The sequence below is a fragment of the Cibotium barometz genome, chromosome 30 (assembly GCF_041138505.1).
Source record: "Cibotium barometz isolate CiBa-2024 chromosome 30, ASM4113850v1, whole genome shotgun sequence".
NCBI lineage: Eukaryota > Viridiplantae > Streptophyta > Polypodiopsida > Cyatheales > Cibotiaceae > Cibotium > Cibotium barometz.
The window spans coordinates 48621713-48629864 of NC_141075.1; positions in this window are offsets into that span (position 1 = coordinate 48621713).

Here is an 8152-nt window from a genome sequence, read left to right on the forward strand (position 1 = left end):
CTTCAAATCTGATACGAATTCCCAATTTGAGGAAAGGGATGAATTTTGTCAAGATGCCAAGGAGAATCTGTGAAGATGGCGGAGACGTAAACACTATGCAATGAATCATCATAAAAGGCTACAAAAGAAAGAACAACTGTCACCTAATGGCTCTAGTACATGGGTGTAGTTGACTTACATCAAAACTTTATAGATGATTAGGGAGAGGAGTTACAAAAGGTCAAGTATTGTAGACCACCCCCAATTGATATAGCTATGAATGTTGCCACATGCGTAGGGATCACTCACTACCCCTTGCCATATTCAAAACATGTGCTTGAACAAGTTGCGAGTAAGGAGGCTTATAGCTTTTTGGATGGATACTCAGGCTATAATCAAATTTTGATCGCACCTAAGGACCAAGCCAAAACAGCCTTTGTCACTGATCATGGTGTATATACTTATAGATTATGCCATTCAATCTAATCAATGCACTAGCCACGTTCCAAAGACTTATAAATACTGCTTTTAAGGACTTCATAAGAAAGTTTCTTGAATCTTTATTAGATGATTTGCGTGCCTAAAAAGGGTGTTTAAAAGGTGTCGATTTTATCGCATATCCTAAAACCCCTATATAAATGCTGGTTTTGGGTGAAACACGGAGTTATTTTTGGACATATAGTGTCCAAAAAATGGGATTTCCACTAATAAGAGAAAAATCAAGGTCATCTTGGAATTGGCTCCACCAATAAACTACAAGGGAGTCCAGAGATTCATGGGCCATGTCGGCTACTACCACCGTCAGTTTATTCTTTTCTATGCAAAATTCCTTTGTACAAGATATTTATAAAAGGACCGAGGAGTGTCAATAAGCTTATGATGCATTGAAGCAAGCCTTGGCCCTAGTGCTCCAATCTTGCAAATAACTAACTAGGATCTCTTCTTTCATGTACACATTGATGCCCCTAATTTCACAATTGGATGTGTCCTAGAACATCCAGGGGAGCACAAATTGGACTATCCTATAAGTTTTGCAAGTCGATAACTAGATGAAGCCAAAATCAATTACACCACCACTGAGCGTGAAGGGTTAGCAACTGTAAAGAAATTTTAACATTACCTTCTTGCTAACAAATTTGTTTTCTATGTTGACCATCAAGCCTTATTGTATCTGGTAAACAAACCATGCTCCATAAGAAGGATCACAAGGTGGTTGTTAATTCTTCTTGAGTTCAATTTTAAAGTGGTTGTGAGGCCTAGCAAGAAACATGTCATGGCAGATCATCTATCCCACATACCTAATGGCGTGAAGCACCAATCGAGGTTGATGATGAGTTTCGGATGCTACACTATTCGAGGTTGAGGCTATTCCGAAATGGAGGGAGAGAATTATTAACTTTTTAACTAATGATTTTATAGAAGGGAGGGAACTAAGGAAAGATTTAGCAAGAAAGTTGCTAAAAGAGAGTGCACCTTACCAACTTATCGCCAAAACTCTTTATAGATGAGGTAAGGATGGCATATTAAGATGCTGCCCCAAGGAGGATGAATACTTATACATCATCGAACAAGCACACCAAGGGGTGGTGGACACTTCGCAGGCAATGTTATAGCAAGATAAATACTCCAATCGGGGTAGCTGGTGGACACTTTTGCAGACGATGTTACAACTAGAAAAATACTCAAATCAGGGTATGGTGGCCCATGCTTTGCAAAGCTTGTGCACTATTTGTCAAGGGATGTGGCAAGTGCCAACGTTGTGCAAAGCCATAGAAAAAAGACATGATGCCATGTATCTTGCCAAAGTCAACCAACCTTTTGAAAAATGGGGCTTAGATTTCATTGGCCCTATTAGTCTTGCTACATGTGGCACACAAGCATGCTTCATCATTGTTGCCATAGATTATGTAACCAAATGGGCTGAAGCAAGAGCTTCACAAAAAATGAATGCCATGGTGACTGCTAAGTTTCTCTATGAGAATATTATTACCCACTTTGGATGTCCATTTGAGTTAGTGAGTGATCAAGGTAAGCATTTCATCAACGATGTAATCAAAAATCTCACTAACACATTCATGATCACTCAACCATAAGTTAACGCCATATTACCCATAGGCAAATGCCCAAGGAGAGAGCACCAACAAGGTTCTTATTTTGATATTGACAAAGAATGTTGAGGCTTGACACACTAACTAGAAGTCTAAGCTCACAGCAGCTTTATGGGCCTATCACACGTCATACAAAGTTTCAATTGGTTACACACCACTTAAGATGGTGTATAGTAATGCCTTGGGAGTTCATGATCCCTAGCTTAAGGGTAGTTGTAAGTGAAAAGCTTTATGGTAATGAATTGGTTGATCAGTTATTTATTTTAGAACAACTTACAGAGGAAAGAAAAATTACCGTGCAAAATGTGCTAATAAAAAAGGACCAAAGAAAGAAGTGGTTTGACCAAAATCTCAAGGACAAGGAGATCGAGGTAGGAGATCTTGTACTTATGTATGGGGTCCATAGTGAAAAGAAAAAGCTTAAATATACTAGAAAGGGACCGTTTAGGGTTTGTGAAGTTACTCTACAAGGTACTATACATGTTGAGACTCTTGACAGAGTTCAAACTGTTGGTTTTCTTAATGGTAGTAAGTTTAAAAATACTATGGACCTCTTACCGAAGAATCCTTGCATGCTTCTTATGACAAGAAAGCCTCCAAGGAAAGGGCCACTCAAAAGAAGACCCAAGCCCAAGAAGAGGCAAGGGAAAGACAAGCCAAACTTCAACAATGTTGATAAGCTATTCCAAGATCTTCACAAGCCTTTGTTAGAGAGGTTGAAGGAGACATAGAGGAGCACATAGCATCTCTATGAACATCCATTGCCTAGCCCTTATGGTTGGTAAAGTGCCTTACAATGCATTACTTGATATGGGGGCTAGTCATAATCTAATTTCCTTGAATATATGGACTACTACAAATAGAGACATACTATGATGGCAGCAAGTACCTAGTGGTAGAATTTCTAGTTATGCCTACAAGAACATTACCTGCACCGATAATACTTGGTTGTACATGGAGGAAAGCTACATGATGTATGATTGACTGATCGACATGGTGTGTCTCTGTGGGGGTGAAACCACAGCTAAACAACCTTCTCATAAACCCTTGCCACCTCTTCACTATTATCGAGGAACGTAACAAAAGGAGGAAGCTTCAACATCCACAAACTCTATGGAAACTCCCTCCACTTCAGCGTCCACTATTCAAAAAACTCTCGATTCTTTTACCGCCACAAAACAAACACCTGCATATCAAAAGAACAAGAAGATACGACGAGCTATAAAGTGGCAACCCAAATCTACCTTGAAATGGGTTCCCAAGATTTCTCCATCCATACCACCTTAATCAACCAAGCAATCAGGACATCAACACACACAAGAATCACTGCACGGAGTTCGAGTTACAAGTTACCCCAAAATGGATCCCCAAATGCTTATTGAAATCTTAAGGCTACTATGAGGGTAGCCATTGTATTTGGATACCAAAGCATAAATGTATATCACTAGTCTCACTACTACTGCCACTTACAAATTCCCAAGTCTCCTCAGTGAGATGATGGATAAAAGCTTCAATAGCTCAAATGCTATCAAAGGGAAAGTTATTGTGAAAGAACCTTCACCACCAATGCCTAAAAAAGTTTGGATCCCAAAGAGAAACCCTATTACATAAGACATGGTGATTTGATGGTGAGGCTTCTAGATCACTAAAGGTTGCAAAACCATTATTGGCTATCCAAGCCCCAACCCCATTGGTTTCCCTAGATCGATCCACTATGCAATTGCCGAATTCATTGTTCATTTATAAGGGCAAATCCATAAGCTCCATCCTATCTTATGAGATCCATTTACCGACATTAAAGTCCGAAGTTGACATGCCACAACAAGGAATAAAAGGAGCTTCTAGCTAGTAAATATTGATGGAGCATAGTTGGAAGGGATGGTTACAAAAAACCTTCAATACCTTCCAAGAGGTCAAGGTATGATGGAAAGAAGGAAGGGGGTACTTATGCTAATATCATTACTTTTACCCTCCACATTTTTCTCCCCGACAAAGTTCATGTCCATATCAAGAGAGAGAATGTTGGAAAAAGCTAATCCATGAAAATATAGCTTGCACCAACATGTACAACAATATAACACCCATACACATACTAAATATCCGACTAACCATTTAAAAAAATATATATAATGAGAAAGAGCACATGTCAAAACAAAATAATGAAGTATGACTCTATTTTATAAGCTGTGAGTATGGACTTTTTGTTGGACTGACACGAGTGACCCTATCTTGGACCCGAATTGCTAGGAATGGTACCATCAAGGTCAGTTAAGTATTCCTCCTTTCCAGACCCACTCATGCTATTTTATGCACCACTAGGAAAGAGATGTTATGGAGCTGCTACCACATGTATTCTCATGTTCGTGATTAAATGAAGTGGTTGATTGTTGCTGGGAAGTCCGTGCCGGTGCTGACATGAAGGTGTGTTATCCTGTCATGACCTCTGCCATCTTGAATCTAGAGCAGCCATAGGAACAAAGGCTATGGGAGGAGAACAGTGCCGGTATGTACTAGGGTATTCAAGCAGTGCTGTTGCTGGTGTGCGGGATCCAAGTCGACTTGTCAACGGCTGCCTTTGCAACAGTTGAGGTGGGATTTCTATCCGAAGGGACTTGGTGCCTTGAGGGTATGCTAGCTGGGAGGAGGTGCAAGGAGAGGCAAAGCACGGACCCGTGGTAGGCACCCTAGGAATGCACTCACGCATTGGGTAGGCATGCTAGGCCTTCCCGGGTGCCGGCGAGGTTCCGTGGGTGCCGAGTGCCCTGGGGGTTGCCCTCCCCGCCTTGACGGAGTTCGGATCGAAAATGCCGACGGGACCGAAAACGGTGGAAAAACGATCGACCGGCGAGCCGTGCCGTGTCGACGGGCCGAGATGAGACCGGGGCCAACGGATCATGGATGGAAGGCAATACCCGAGACGAGGCCGAGGGAGCCGAGCCGGGCATGAACGCAAGTGATCGGTGAGACCCGCAAGGAAAACGCGCGAGACGCGCTCGATGGGCCGATGGAGCCGAGTCATGAAGCATGGACCGTGGAAATCCGCGTGCGGCAAAGGCATCGCACGACCGTTTCCATTCCGCAATTAAGTATTATATATCACTATGCACATAGATGCATTATATGGGGCGCAAGCACTCAACCTTTGGTTTCAAAAGTAATTGACGAGGGCGTCAATTCTATAAAGGGGGGGTGTATGTGAGGTGGGATTTCTATCCGAAGGGACTTGGTGCCTTGAGGGTATGCTAGCCCACCCCCCCGAATATATTGCATCTATATGGGGAGGAGGTGCAAGGAGAGGCAAAGCACAGACCCATGATGGTAGGCACCCTAGGAACGCACTCACGCACTGGGTAGGCACGTTAGGCCTTCCCGGGTGCGGACGAGGTTCTGTGGGTGCTGAGTGCCCTGGGGGTTGCCCTCTCCGCCTTGACGGCGTTCGGACTGAAAATGCCGACGGGACCGAAAATGGTGGAAAAACGACCGACCGACGGACCGACGAGCCGTGCCGTGCTGACGGGCACGACCGGGCCGACGGATCATGGATGTAAGGCAAGACCCGAGACGAGGCCGAGGGAGCCGAGCCGAGCATGAACGCAAGTGATCGGTGAGACCCGCAAGGAAAACGTGCGAACGCGCTCGACGGGCCGATGGAGCCGAGTCATGAAGCATGGACCGTGGAAAGCCGCGTGCGACAAAGGCATCGCGGGACCGTTTTCGTCGATCTTGTGACAACAGTCAAGGTGCCCGCTTCAGGCTTAAGGGCAGAACTCTTGGACAACCGAGTGGTCGGAATTTACAGCCAAGCCAACTTTCAAAGTGGTCGAGGGACGAAGGGTGGTGCACATGGCTTCGACGGGTCAGAGTATTCCACCGTCCATAGTGTCAAATCTGAACTGACTCCGGAATCCAAGCCTAGTGCCGAGCAGAAATTTCCAACTCTAAACAAAGCCCAGAAGATAGATCCAAGTCCGATGTTCGAGCCTGAAGTCGGAGTTGGAAGTGGAGTCAGCAGACTGATCTGAAGTTCCGGACTAGAAGGGAAGTGAAATCCGATAGGAGATTCCAAAGTCGAAAGTCGGAGATTTTGAGTCTGCACCTACTAAGTCCAAATTCCAAGATCCAAAGTCCACAAGCTGATCTGATCCGACATGCTGCCAGTGCAAGCCCAACTTCTGAGGTTACACTTCACTTTTTCTTTTAAGGATTAATCACATAAGGGATTGTTTCTTTGGGGCATATACATACATTGATGAAATGTTGATTTTTGAAGTCATGTGGGGAGATAAAAGTGTGTGCAATCATGTTTCTTTTCTTACCTCTATATCTGATGGTGGTGAGTTGTATGGGTAGCCCGGTTTTATGCATTACATGGACCTCGGTATAGCACCGAGCTCTCTTTGCGGTGTGTGAGCTTGGTCTCATGTCGGCGTGGTGCGTCGTTCGTTGAGAGCCCACACTCCTCATCATCAATGGGGAAGAAGAAGAAGAAGAAGAAGAATAAGTGTGAAATTTGCCTTGAAGGGGATCACAGGACATCTGCATGCTCATATTTGTGTGAACCTTGTCGCAAGAAGGGGGAGGATTGTAGGAAATGGTGCATGGCCGACCTTGTAGAGGAGTTGTATGCCATTATTAAATCCTTGAAAAGGGCATCATCATCTAGGAGAATGGAGAAAGCTAGGGGAAAATTAGAGCATTATTCATGTGCATTAGATAGTGCTTATGAGTGGCATCTTGATCATGAGGGGCATAGACGAAAGTCTTGTTCAAGCTTGAGGAGGATAGAGACTTTAAGATTAGTAGTGACGGTGTTAGAGGATTCATATGAGAGTGATTTTGACTCAGATGAGAGTGATGAGGATATTGGCATTGTTTGTCATGATGTTGGGATGGATATGGTGGAGGTTGAGGGTGCATGGGAGAACCAGGAAGGCAGGAAATGCCAGGAGGAGTTCTCGGATGTCCCTAGCTTTGCATCGGATGGGTCTCAGGGTTTGACAAATGGTCATCAACATTGTTGTGATGATGTGCTTAGAGTGGAGTCTCTTGTTATGACGGCACCACATGGATGTTGTGGTCATTCCCTGGCTGATGTTCTCATGGAGAGGAGGAGAGTATGTGATTCCTTTTCAGTGGAGTCGATGTCACCACATGATGCAGTTTGTGATATGGTTGATGAGCCAGGTTTCTTCTCATGTTTATGATGATAGTGTGATTATGGATGTTGTTCCCACATCTACATGTGTAGATGCTCTACATGCTCGAGATGATGTGATTCATGAGGATCCTTTGGTACATGATGTACTTCATGATGCTTTTGCTCTTATGGTTCATGAGGAGGATGTTTCTCACATGGATACTTTAGTTCTTGATGATGATCCTAAGGAGCTAGCTTTGGCTAGCAATGTTGCAGATGTGCAGGCTCTTGTTGAGTCTACTTTTCCAGGTTCTAGATGCTCATGTTTTATCCGGATTTGGAGGTTCCATTGATTGGGCCTACGATGCATGTGTATAACGATCATATTGATGGTATTCCAGGTTCACAAGACATGGATCTCCATGATATTCTCTTATATGATAATGGTGTTGATCATGATGCTAATACAATGATTATGGAGTTCTTGGATTCTATTGATCATCACGATGAGGATACGATGATTCTCATGCTTTGGTGATCATGTGCATGATGAGCAGGATGTTCCAGATGTAGGTACTCTCATGATGATTCATGAAGGATGCAGATTCCCTTATGCTCTTTTATGTGATGATCATTCACATGATGGTGATCTCCATGATGTTGTTATGGTTCATGCCAATTTTTATGGTGTTTCTATGCATGATGGGATCCATGTTGATGGATTTTTCTATGTGATGAAGGGTTTATCCCATTCTTTTATGAGGCATGATGGGGTTGATTTGCTTATCCATGCCATGGGCTCTGGTTTTCATTATGGTATATGCTTATGGATGATATGTGGCAGCAAGAGAGCATGGATTTTTCTATGCTATTATCATGGGGATATCATTCACCTATGGTTCTATTTGTTCATATTCTTTGATGTTGA